Here is a 13991-nt window from a genome sequence, read left to right on the forward strand (position 1 = left end):
TGTCTTAAAGCTGACAGTCAGAACAATCTGCTGCCAGTTAGGGCTGTCTGTCACTGACAGGGAAGCTAAAAGTCTAATGCCTAATTTCCCTGAATCCTTCATAGTGTTGTAGCCTTACGTTGGGCCCACAAAAGTGACAGTAATTCTATAAGGTTAAGTTCACATCAGGTAAAGCTGAATCCCAATTATTCTTTTTTTAAAACTTTTGTCTGGATCAGGGTTTGGAACCAAATTATTATCCAATTGTTTCGTTCTGAACAGAAACACTATTCTTTTTGTTCCATTCCACTGTTACGTCCAGAAAAATAAAGATATGAACCAGTTTAGCTCAGTAGATGACTTTGTCAATCAGTGCGGATAGAGTATGAAAACGAGTTGTTTACATGCGTGATGGACAGACAAGTGTAGCCTATGGCGACTGAAATTTTGCAGGTGGCGAGAGAGCGAGAGAAGGTTGAGGAGGAGGCTTGAAGCGCTGGGCATCTTGTTATGACATGAGTTATCTGAATTAGGTCCACAGAATTCTACCTATGAAGAGGAGCTTCTATGGAGGAACTTTGAATGTCCTTTGAGCTAACAAGCTTGTGTGTGCAGAGCGGCAGCAGAATTAAAAACACGTTTCCTTTTTGTAGTTAACATATCCAATGTGAAACGTGATAACTAGGCCTATAGAATTCTTAACTAGTATTGTAAAAGTTAATTATTCTCCAGCTAATTAAATCTCTCTCCCTATCTTCTGAATCATGCTTGTAACGGGGGTACAGTATCCTATGGTAACGTCAGTACAGTATCCTATGGTAACGTCAGTACAGTATCCTATGGTAACGTCAGTACAGTATCCTATGGTAACGTCAGTACAGTAGCCTAGGGTAACGTCAATACAGTAGTCTATGGTAACGTCAACACAGTAGCCTATGCGTTGGGGGGTGAAGGGCTACAGTAGCCTACGCTTTGGAGGGGGAGGGGCTACAGTAACCTATGCTTTGGAGGGGGGAGGGGCTACAGTAGCCTATGCTTTGTAGGGGGGAGGGGCTACAGTAGCCTATGCTTTGTAGGGGGGAGGGGCTACAGTAGCCTATACTTTGGAGGGGGGAGGGCTACAGTAGCCTATGCTTTGTAGGGAGGAGGGGCTACAGTAGCCTATGCTTTGGAGGGGGGAGGGGCTACAGTAGCCTAAACACACACACACTGGTAAAGATTTTCAGCTTGCAAGTAGACACTGGAAGAAGTTTCTGAGTGACAGAGGGAGGACTTTGCATTTGTGGGACTAGAAAAAAAAATGCCGGGAACGTAAAATAACGTTATAAACCGATTCCCATGCTTTTAAAATAACAATTATGTTCTGGAACAGTACTGATCACTTTCACTCCCGGTTCCGTTTCTGTTCCATGAAAGTGTTTTCGGTTCTATTACCTGTACTGGTTCCAACTCCTTGTCTGGACCAATAAACTTGAATTGCACCACTAGCCATTGACATCCAAACAACACCTTGGCTTTTATCAACAGCCAGACCAGTATAGGTGTCTTTGAGGAAGCAGTGACTCTGGCATATGTATAAAGTGAAACATCTCTCCAATTTCTCGAGCTGTGTTGAAAACTTTTTAGTCAAAGTTTCAAAGAGCAGGCATGGCCCTTGTCGTGGAAATCTCAGCACTGAGAGAGACTTGGACAATTATTCAAACAATCATCTTTATTCAACATCGATTAATTATTGCAATAATGAAACCGTCGACCGCACACCCTAAGTTGTGTTGCCGAGGCTTAACCTTCACAGAAATGCAGAGTTGTATATATAATAGACCTAAAAATGCTGTCATGGCTGGCTCCACCCTTCCCATTCAGACTAAGGGCCATCCTAAGTCACTCTGGGTTCATCTCCTGGTCATCTGCCTCTGGTGTTGTTTTAACCCCACCTTGTCTTAGTTTCCCAGATGCCAGGATACTTAGGAATACTGAGGCCTTTGTCCTGCTCCTCCAGGCCATCTCTATCCCGGCTAAACATACATCATATATTGTCTATGGAATGCAGGCTCAATCAGACCAGAGACATATGTCTAATATGCACCACTAATCATAGAATGGAATGTGGCTGTTGGTTTTGATCACTGAGATATCCATCAATTATCAGCTCAAGCTATTTCTAGTCAAACCATAAGGCCAGATTAGCTGCAGGGTGCTAGAATGGAGACCATAAAACACAGCATTAGCAGGACAGAAATACCTTACTGTTTGTTAAGTAAATAATTGTTAAATATCCAACCAATGAGGTAAATACGTAAAGTTTTTCTCAGGCTCATTTGTCCATGCCCATTTCATTATGAAGCAAAGGGAACTTCAGCCTTCACAGCAGCCCATTAAACTCAAGAAACTGTCTAATACGCGATGGTCCTGCCAGTACTACTCGCTGTGCAAAAAACCCTCCCAGCCATCATTGCAACCTTAAAGGACATTAAGTCGCAGCCAAATTCCCACAGATCGACTGAGACGCGGTCACTACTCACACCCATTGATTCTGAATTCATCTTCCACCTTATCCTGTTTGAGGATCTGTTCCGCACAGCAAAGTTCATGTCTGACACTCTACAGTCCCCTGATCTTTTGCCTGAGACTGCCACTGACCTCGCACACTCTGTCATCACAAGTATAAAAGAAAAGCGCACGGAGGACTCTTGGAGAGCCATATGGAGCAAGGCAGAGGCCCTGTGCGCAAAGGTCGATCTCGCCGTACAACCGCCGCCCCCACAAGAGAAGAGACAATCCCAACATCCTCGCCATCTACAGGACTTTATAGCTGAAGCACCAATTCAAACCGAACATCCATCCATGTCCTCTCCGGATTAACTCCGAACGTCCTCATTCTACCCTGTCATTGACCGCCTGGTGAACGAAAAGACCCAACGCTTTTCCACAGAAGCAGGTACAGTTCTCATGGGAATGTCAGCCCTCAACCCCAAGCTTGCCGGATTCCTTCAAAAGGAGAGCCTTGTGCTCATGGCACAGCACTATGGAATCAGAGAGGACAATCTGCTGGCGGAGGTGCACCAAGTGTGCCGGCTCTTGGAAAGAAGAAAAGAACATGGCGAGACAATTAGCAGCACACTGGAGTTCCTGTCCATGCTTAAACCCTTCAAAGACTCCTTCGTGGACATCTATAAAATTGTACGCATATCTGTCACACTGCCAGTAACCTCCGCGTCATGTGAGCGCAGTTTTTCCTGCATGCAGCGTGTAAAAACCTACATGAGAAACAAAATGGCAAACCCTCGACTCAGCAACCTTGACTGCCTGTCCATACACGCAGAAAGAACCAAGGCCCTGTATGTCCAGAAGATTATACACTCATTTGCACTAAACCACAACAACAGACGCATCGTTTTTCTATAAAACAACACTTGGTGAGTAACTGAAAGGCCTTTTAATTGACAGAGCGCGCCTGTTCGGTGGTGGGAACATGTTCGGTGGTGGGAACATGATTCAATCACGCTGATCTGGATCTGGATGGAACTAGAAGACAGACACATGCATATTGTCGGCCAGTCGGCCTACAAGTATTTTTGCAATTTAAATATAATCGCTAAGATTGTGATGATAGCCAGCTCGTTTTACACCATGTGTGCACTTCTTGTTGTGGCTGCACTTTGGATATTATTAGTATCATTTCTGACGTTGTGATAGCCATTTCATCCGAAACATTATTACCAATACACAGTTGTCTGATTATGCATATGGAATAAATGCACTTCTTGTTGTTGTTGCATTTTGGATGTATTGTGTTGTTATTGCTGAAAGACTTCAGCACCGGACAGCGCACATGCAGTGCTTGGTGATGAAGTCTTGCACCTTCGCACGAACACGTTTTTGTCATTGCCTTGTGGTCACTTGTATTAGGCTTGTAGCTATTTTGTTTAATATTCTTTGGCAATCAATTAAACTACATTTATATTGAATGTGCTGTGTGCCATATCTGCTTTTATTGAAGAAACGAGAACTTCCTTATAACTCTGAAGTCATGAAAATCCACTATTTTCTTAGCATCACCAACGTACAGTGGGGCAAAAAAGTATTTAGTCAGCCACCAATTGTGCAAGTTCTCCCACTTAAAAAGATGAGAGAGGCCTGTAATTGTCATCATAGGTACACTTCAACTATGACAGACAAAATGAGAAAAAAAAATCCAGAAAATCACATTGTAGGATTTTTAATGAATTTATTTGAAAATTATGGTGGAAAATAAGTATTTGGTCAATAACAAAAGTTTATCTCAATACTTTGTTATATACCCTTTGTTGGCAATGACAGAGGACAAACGTTTTCTGTAAGTCTTCACAAGGTTTTCACGCACTGTTGCTGGTATTTTGGCCCATTCCTCCATGCAGATCTCCTCTAGAGCAGTGATGTTTTGGGGCTGTTGCTGGGCAACACGGACTTTCAACTCCCTCCAAAGATTTTCTATGGGGTTGAGATCTGGAGACTGGCTAGGCCACTCCAGGACCTTGAAATGCTTCTTACGAAGCCACTCCTTCGTTGCCCGGGCGGTGTGTTTGGGATCATTGTCATGCTGAAAGACCCAGCCACGTTTCATCTTCAATGCCCTTGCTGATGGAAGGAGGTTTTCACTCAAAATCTCACGATACATGGCCCCATTCATTCTTTCCTTTACACGGATCAGTCGTCCTGGTCCCTTTGCAGAAAAACAGCCCCAAAGCATGATGTTTCCACCCCCATGCTTCACAGTAGGTATGGTGTTCTTTGGATGCAACTCAGCATTCTTTGTCCTCCAAACACGACGAGTTGAGTTTTTACCAAAAAGTTCTATTTTGGTTTCATCTGACCATATGACATTCTCCCAATCTTCTTCTGGATCATCCAAATGCTCTCTAGCAAACTTCAGACGGGCCTGGACATGTACTGGCTTAAGCACGGGGACACGTCTGGCACTGCAGGATTTGAGTCCCTGGCGGCGTAGTGTGTTACTGATGGTAAGCTTTGTTACTTTGGTCCCAGCTCTCTGCAGGTCATTCACTAGGTCCCCCCGTGTGGTTCTGGGATTTTTGCTCACCGTTCTTGTGATCACAAAGCCAATCAAAGCCTACCACAGAGACAGACAGAGACCAGAGACAGAGACAGAGACAGACAGAGAGAGACCAGAGACAGAGACAGACAGAGACAGAGAGAGAGATGGTTAGTGGTAAGAAGTTGCTGAGAACTCCTTGAGAACTTCCACTAAAATTCTCAGGAAAGAAATGAAAGGAAAGGAAATGAGAGCGAGAGAGAGTAAAAACAAAATGCACAGCATGAAAACTGATGCCTCTTACAAAGGGAAAATTTGTTTTGATTTTTCATAATGTGATTATTGATGAGCTGGGACTTTCCTGAGAATTTTAGTGGAAGTTCTCAAGGAGTTCTCAGCAACTTCTTACCACTAACCATCTCTCTCTCTGTCTCTGTCTGCCTCTGTCTCTCTCTGTCTCTGTCTCTCTCTGTCTCTGTCTCTGGTCTCTCTCTGTCTCTGTCTGTCTCTGTCTCTCTCTGTCTCTGTCTCTGGTCTCTCTCTGTCTCTGTCTGTCTCTGTCTCTCTCTGTCTGTCTCTGTCTCTGGTCTCTCTCTGTCTGTCTCTGGTCTCTCTCTGTCTGTCTCTGTCTCTGGTCTCTCTCTGTCTGTCTCTGTCTCTGGTCTCTCTCTGTCTGTCTCTGTCTCTGGTCTCTCTCTGTCTGTCTCTGTCTCTGTCTCTGGTCTCTGTCTGTCTGTCTGTCTGTCTCTCTCTCTCTCTCTCTCTCTCTTTCTCTTTCTCTTTCTCTTTCTCTCTCTCTCTGTCTCTCTCTCTCATAGGGCATCAGGGGATTCACAGGGCTGAAGGGTGATGTCGGCCTGCCAGGTGATCGCGGTGATGATGTAAGTTGACCTTAGATCAAAGAGTTCAGCACTGTCCACTGCCACCAAAGGGCCAAACCAGGTGCATTGTAATCTCTGTATGGTATAAATGGCCTAGCCTAGCATAGCTAATACCTGTTTGCTCATTCATACTCCTTCCATATTGATTCCACAGAACGACCAGCCAGGTCGGGGAGGCCTCCAGGGGCCAAAAGGATACCCTGGTCTCACAGGAGAGAATGTAAGTTCCACAACAACGTTGAGTTCACAGTAAATATTACGGAACCACAGCTCTGAATACATAGTTAACATATTTTTTTCGACTTTTATTATGACCTATGCTGTATGAATATGTTAAGTAGTACCAACGAAAATCTGCTATCTGGCTCATGGCTTCCTGTCCTTCCCTACAGGGATCACCAGGCCCAGTCGGCCATCCGGGGGCAGACGTGAGTAACTCTTAAATAATGGAGCAATTGTGGGTGATGGGAAGGAGCCAAAGTCCAACACACTTTTCATCACTGTGTGTGTGTAATGGGGGAGTGCAGGAATAAGAGTTGAGGAAGGTTGGGGCTTGGAGCTCGTAGGGATGGGCGAGTGTGGGGTGGGCTGGTTTGATGAGTTTGGTCAGAGGTAAAAAAGTGACCTCTCTGTTCCTCAGTCACAGTGGGTGTGTATTAAACTTTGTCTTCGTGATTTGTGTCAAACAGGTCAGCAGTCAACACTGCTTACCCTGAATGACAACTGTGTATATTTCACTCCCGTACATAACAGTCACAGACACACACACACATGTATGCACGCGCACACACACACACACACACACACACACACACACACACACACACACACACACACACACACACACACACACACACACACACACACACACACACACACACACACACACACACACACACACACACACACACACACACACACACATGGAAATGGACAGTCACAAGATTCTCCTAAATCTCCCTGTAATGAATTTATTTTCCTGTCTCAGGAATGTGAGATCCTGGAGGTCATTCAGAAACTCTGCTGTAAGTATATCGAGTGGTCAAAATGCAGTCATACTGGTTATTTTCCAGATGAACATTGTGCTGTGCCGAACATGTTCCTTTAGTGAAACAAAAGTTTACTCAACATAGATTTAGAAGACGTATCAGTGAGCCTGAACACAGTCCCAACCTCTACTGTTAGAAATGTACCCTGCACTAGTCATCTAAACATGTCTCCTTTATAGATGACTAATGCACAGTTTATCTTCCTGCTAAACAGTTCATTTGAAGCATCATTTATCCGGGGTTGAGTTTGGCACAAACTTTGTGAAAGAGATGCAAACGGACACACACAATCACTTAAACACACACACACAATCACTTAAACACACACACACAATCACTTAAACACACACACACACAATCACTTAAACACACACACACACACACAATCACTTAAACACACACACACACAATCACTTAAACACACACACACACAATCACTTAAACACACACACACACAATCACTTAAACACACACACGCAATCACTTAAACACACACACGCAATCACTTAAACACACACACGCAATCACTTAAACACACACACGCAATCACTTAAACACACACACGCAATCACTTAAACACACACACGCAATCACTTAAACACACACACGCAATCACTTAAACACACACGCAGGCAGGAAGGCACGCACACACACTCGAACACACTCACTTGCGCACACATATGCAGGCACACACGCAGACTCAGGGACACACGAATTGTGGCGGCAGCTGTGGATGTAATGTAGCTTTAAGAACTCTGTAGTTCAGTGTTTGTTGTGTATGTTTGGAATGCAAGTGTTTTTAAAGTTTTTTACAATTGCTAACAAGCGTTTACCTATACTTAAGATTATTTTTCTAAACTCTTAACACGGCAACACACCTGCATCACACAATTAGCCAAATAGTACATTTTCTGCTCAAAAAACATTTTTTTCATTAAATACCAACTCTACATTTCAAAATGCAAAAAAAGCGTTCTCTGCTGTACATACACTAACTCTATCAAAGCACGGCAAACCCGACTCAATACAGTATCTAATCATTCTGTCAAAACACTAGCTCATGTTTTCTATCCAAGAGGAGCGTATAGTCAATCATAACACAATGACTTTCAAAATACTAACAGTTGATGGCATTACAAAAACTGCATCGCTTTTCATGTTTCAGTTCTACTTGCAGACAATAGACAATATGAAATCTATTGTTTTTATAATTCAGTTTCCTCTTACTGTAAACCACTCTACATTTTTTGGTTGAGGATCGAATGTGTGCATTTTTGGCAACATACTATCTAAAAGTGAATGAGTCATCGTTACTTCATAGAATGTAAAGTAGAAGAAAAAGTAAGTGACAGAATTGCTGCAGTAAAAGCTTTATTAGCAACATGAAATTGCTGCCAGTGATCAACAAGAAATCCAACATACATGACCGTTGGTTCCAAATGTGTACAAATAAAACACAATTACAGTAAAAAAGGCACAGAAGGGAAAAAACACTAAAATGCCCAGTCCTGTTCTAATCTATACGATCATCAGCATTTGGCCACATGTTCTCGTCCACATCACCTCATATGTCATCTCTCGCTATGCACCTTGGATAGAAACGCTTTGCATGCCTTATCCACCCCTGGCAGTCTTCAGCTGAGATGTCTCTGCAGCCGGCATCCATTGCATCCAGGAGGGACATTTGGTCATTTCAATTTGTAATTTTTTATTTAACCTTTATTTAACTAGGCAAGTCAGTTAAGAACAAATTCTTATTTACAATGACGGCCAACCAAAAGGCAAAAGGCCACCTACGGGGATGGGGGCTGGGATTTAAAAAATAAAAATAAAATATAAATATAGGACAAAACACACATCACGACAAGAGAGACAACACAACACTACACAAAGAGAGCCCTAAGACAACAACATAGCAAGGCAGCAAGACATGACAACACAGCATGGTAACAACAAAACATGACAACACAACATGGTAGCAGCACAAAACATGGTACAAATGTTATTGGGCACAGACAACAGCACAAAGGGCAAGAAGGTAGAGACAACAATACATCACGCAAAGCAGCCACAACTGTCAGTAAGAGTGTCCATGATTGAGTCTTTGAATGAAGAGATTGAGATAAAACTGTCCAGTTTGAGTGTTTGTTGCAGCTCGCTCCAGTCGCTAGCTGCAGCGAACTGAAAAGACGAGCAACACAGGGATGTGTATGCTTTAGGGACCTTTAACAGAATGTGACTGGCAGAACGGCTGTTGTATGTGGAGGATGAGGGCTGCAGTAGATATCTCAGATAGGGGGGAGTGAGGCCTAAGAGGGTTTTATAAATAAGCATCAACCAGTGGGTCTTGCGACGGGTATACAGAGATGACCAGTTTACAGAGGAGTATAGAGTGCAGTGATGTGTCCTATAAGGAGCCTTAGGGGCAAATCTGATGGCCGAATGGTAAAGCACATCTAGCCACTCGAGAGCACACTTACCTGCCGATCTATAAATGATGTCTCCGTAATCTAGCATGGGTAGGATGGTCATCTGAATCAGGGTTAGTTTGGCAGCTGGGGTGAAAGATGAGTGATTACGATAGAGGAAACCAAGTCTAGATTGAACTTGAGTCTGCAGCTTTGATATGTGCTGAGAGAAGGACAATGTACCGTCTAGCCATACTCCCAAGTACGTGTATGAGGTGACTACCTCAAGCTCTAAACCCTCAGAGGTAGTAATCACACCTGTGGGGAGACGGGCAATCTTCTTACCAAACCACATTACCTTTGTTTGGAGGTGTTCAGAACCAGGTTAATGTTGGAGAAATCTTGTTGGACACTAAGAAAGCTTTGTTGTAGAGCATTTAACACAAAATCCGGGGAGGGGCCAGCTGAGTATAAGACTGTATCATCTGCATATAAATGGATGAGAGAGCTTCCTACTGCCTGAGCTATGTTGTTGATGTAAATTGAGAAGAGCGTGGGGCCTAGGATTGAGCCTTGGGGTACTCCCTTGGTGACAGACAGTGGCTGAGACAGCAGATTTTCTGACACTATACAAATCAAATCAAATGTATTTATATAGCCCTTCGTACATCAGCTGATATCTCAAAGTGCTGTACAGAAACCCAGCCTAAAACCCCAAACAGCAAGCAATGCAGGTGTAGAAGCACGGTGGCTAGGGAAAAACTCCCTAGAAAGGCCAAAACCTAGGAAGAAACCTAGAGAGGAACCAGGCTATGAGGGGTGGCCAGTCCTCTTCTGGCTGTGCCGGGTGGAGATTATAACAGAACATGGCCAAGATGTTCAAATGTTCATAAATGACCAGCATGGTCAAATAATAATAATCACAGTAGTTGTAGAGGGTGCAGCACCTCAGGAGTAAATGTCAGTTGGCTTTTCATAGCCGATCATTAAGAGTATCTCTACCGCTCCTGCGGTCTCTAGAGAGTTGAAAACAGCAGGTCTGGGACAGGTAGCACGTCCGGTGAACAGGTTAGGGTTCCATAGCCGCAGGCAGAACAGTTGAAACTGGAGCAGCAGCACGGCCAGGTGGACTGGGGACAGCAAGGAGTCATCATGTCAGGTCGTCCTGAGGCATGGTCCTAGGGCTCAGGTCCTCCGAAAGAAAGAGAGAATTAGAGAGAGCATGCTTAAATTCACACAGGACACCGGATAAGACAGAAGTACTCCAGATATAACAAACTGACCCTAGCCCCCGACACATAAACTAATGCAGCATAAATATACACTGCACTCTTTGAGAGAGATAGTTAGCAAACCAGGCCAAAGACCCCTCAGAGACACCAATACTCCTTAGCCGGCCCACAAGAATGGAATGGTCTACTGTATCAAAGCTTTGGCCAAGTCAATAAAAATAGCAGTACAACATTGCTTAGAATCAAGGGCAATGGTGGCATGATTGAGGACCTTTAATGTTGCAGTGATACATCCATAACCTGAGCGGAAACCAGATTGCATACCAGAGAGAATACTATAGACATCAAGAAAGTCAGTCAGTTGATTATTGACAAGTTTTTCCAACACTTTTGATAAACAGGGCAAAATAGAAATAGGCCTATAACAGTTACGATCAGCTTGATCTCTCCCTTTAAATAAAGAATGAACCGTGGCTGCCTTCCAAGCAAGGGGAACCTCCCCAGAAAGGTGAGACAGGCTTGTCGATGATAGGGGTAGCAACCTTAAATATGAAATCGTCTAAACCAGCTGACCGAGATGTTTTTTGGGGGTCAAGTTTCAGGAGCTCCTTTAGCACCTCGGACTCAGTGACTGCCTGCAGGGATAAACTTTTTTGCAGGGAAGGGGAAAAAGAGGGAGAAGCATTGGGGATAGTCGCAATAGAAGAGGTGGAAGATGAGGAAATGTTGGACAGGCAAGGAGACATGGCTGAGTCAAATAGGAATCCCGAATTAATGAAGTGGTGATTAAAGAGCTCAGTCATGTGCTTACTGTCAGTAACAACCACATCATCAGCATTAAGGGACATGGGCAGCTGTGAGGAGGAGGGTTTATTCTCCAGGTCTTTAACCGTTCTCCAGAACTTCTTGGGGCTAGACCCACAGAGAGAGAACTGCTCCTTAAAGTAACTAACATTGGCCTTCGGGATAGCCTGAGTGCACTTATTTCTCATTTGCTTGAATGAGTATGTGTGTGCCGAGCCTTTCACCAAATGCAATTCTTGAGGTGGAGTAACTCTGCAAGATCACGGTCATGTGGCCGTTGATCATACACTTTCCACCTCCAGGCAGAAAATAATTCCTCAATGTTTCCTTCCACATGTTCCCTTTCTGCTTTTGGCACCAGTTGTTTGTGGAGGTCATCTAAAAACATAAGAAGGCGCTCAGTGTTGTAGGGACCAATCTGGCATTTCTGCAGGACCAAACCAGCACTCTAGACTGCAGGACACATTGTGATATTAGCTCCTCTCTGACCCGGCACATCAACGGTGTTCCTTTTCCCGATGACGTTTCTTACCCGCAAACGTGTTTTTCCCAGGTTAAACCCTGCCTCGTCTACATAAATGACGTTTCTTACCCGCAAACGTGTTTCTCCCAGGTTAAACCCTGCCTCGTCTACATAAATGACGTTTCTTCCCCGCAGACGTGTTTCTCCCAGGTTAAACCCTGCCTCGTCTACATAAATGACGTTTCTTCCCCGCCGACGTGTTTCTCCCAGGTTAAACCCTGCCTCGTCTACATAAATGACGTTTCTTCCCCGCAGACGTGTTTCTCCCAGGTTAAACCCTGCCTCGTCTACATAAATGACGTTTCTTCCCCGCCGACGTGTTTCTCCCAGGTTAAACCCTGCCTCGTCTACATAAATGACGTTTCTTCCCCGCAGACGTGTTTCTCCCAGGTTAAACCCTGCCTCGTCTACATAAATGACGTTTCTTCCCCGCCGACGTGTTTCTCCCAGGTTAAACCCTGCCTCGTCTACATAAATGACGTTTCTTCCCCGCCGACGTGTTTCTCCCAGGTTAAACCCTGCCTCGTCTACATAAATGACGTTTCTTCCCCGCCGACGTGTTTCTCCCAGGTTAAACCCTGCCTCGTCTACATAAATGACGTTTCTTCCCCGCCGACGTGTTTCTCCCAGGTTAAACCCTGCCTCGTCTACATAAATGACGTTTCTTCCCCGCCGAAGTGTTTCTCCCAGGTTAAACCCTGCCTCGTCTACATAAATGACGTTTCTTCCCCGCCGACGTGTTTTTCCCAGGTTAAACCCTGCCTCGTCTACATAAATTACGTTTCTTCCCCGCCGACGTGTTTCTCCCAGGTTAAACCCTGCCTCGTCTACATAAATGACGTTTCTTCCCCGCCGACGTGTTTCTCCCAGGTTAAACCCTGCCTCGTCTACATAAATGACGTTTCTTACCCGCAAACGTGTTTTTCCCAGGTTAAACCCTGCCTCGTCTACATAAATTACGTTTCTTCCCCACCGACGTGTTTCTCCCAGGTTAAACCCTGCCTCGTCTACATAAATGACGTTTCTTCCCCGCCGACGTGTTTCTCCCAGGTTAAACCCTGCCTCGTCTACATAAATGACGTTTCTTCCCCGCCGACGTGTTTCTCCCAGGTTAAACCCAGCCTCGTCTACATAAATGACGTTTCTTCCCCACCGACGTGTTTTTCCCAGGTTAAACCCTGCCTCGTCTACATAAATGACGTTTCTTCCCCGCCGAAGTGTTTCTCCCAGGTTAAACCCTGCCTCGTCTACATAAATGACGTTTCTTCCCCGCCGACGTGTTTTTCCCAGGTTAAACCCTGCCTCGTCTACATAAATGACGTTTCTTCCCCGCCGACGTGTTTCTCCCAGGTTAAACCCTGCCTCGTCTACATAAATGACGTTTCTTCCCCGCCGACGTGTTTCTCCCAGGTTAAACCCTGCATCGTCTACATAAATGACATTTCTTCCCCGCCGAAGTGTTTCTCCCAGGTTAAACCCAGCCTCGTCTACATAAATGACGTTTCTTCCCCGCAGACGTGTTTTTCCCAGGTTAAACCCTGCCTCGTCTACATAAATGACGTTTCATCCCCGCCGACGTGTTTCTCCCAGGTTAAACCCTGCCTCGTCTACATAAATGACGTTTCTTCCCCGCCGACGTGTTTCTCCCAGGTTAAACCCTGCCTCGTCTACATAAATGACGTTTCTTCCCCGCCGACGTGTTTCTCCCAGGTTAAACCCTGCCTCGTCTACATAAATGACGTTTCTTCCCCGCCGTCGTGTTTCTCCCAGGTTAAACCCTGCCTCGTCTACATAAATGACGTTTCTTCCCCGCCGACGTGTTTCTCCCAGGTTAAACCCTGCCTCGTCTACATAAATGACGTTCATTTCTGGCATGCTGTGTGCAAGCATTTGTAAATAAGACAAGAAAGATCCATAATTTTGGTATTGGGTAAGCTTGTATGTAAAGAAAATGTAAGCATTTTAGAAACGTGTTAATTGACTGAATATTCTGTGAAAACAACATGAATTGTGTTGATGATATGGTCCACAACAGACAGATGTTGTGCTAATTGTGTTTAGAGTTTTGAAAATGTGACAACAG

This window comes from Salvelinus alpinus, chromosome 4, assembly GCF_045679555.1.
Source record: "Salvelinus alpinus chromosome 4, SLU_Salpinus.1, whole genome shotgun sequence".
Lineage (NCBI taxonomy): Eukaryota > Metazoa > Chordata > Actinopteri > Salmoniformes > Salmonidae > Salvelinus > Salvelinus alpinus.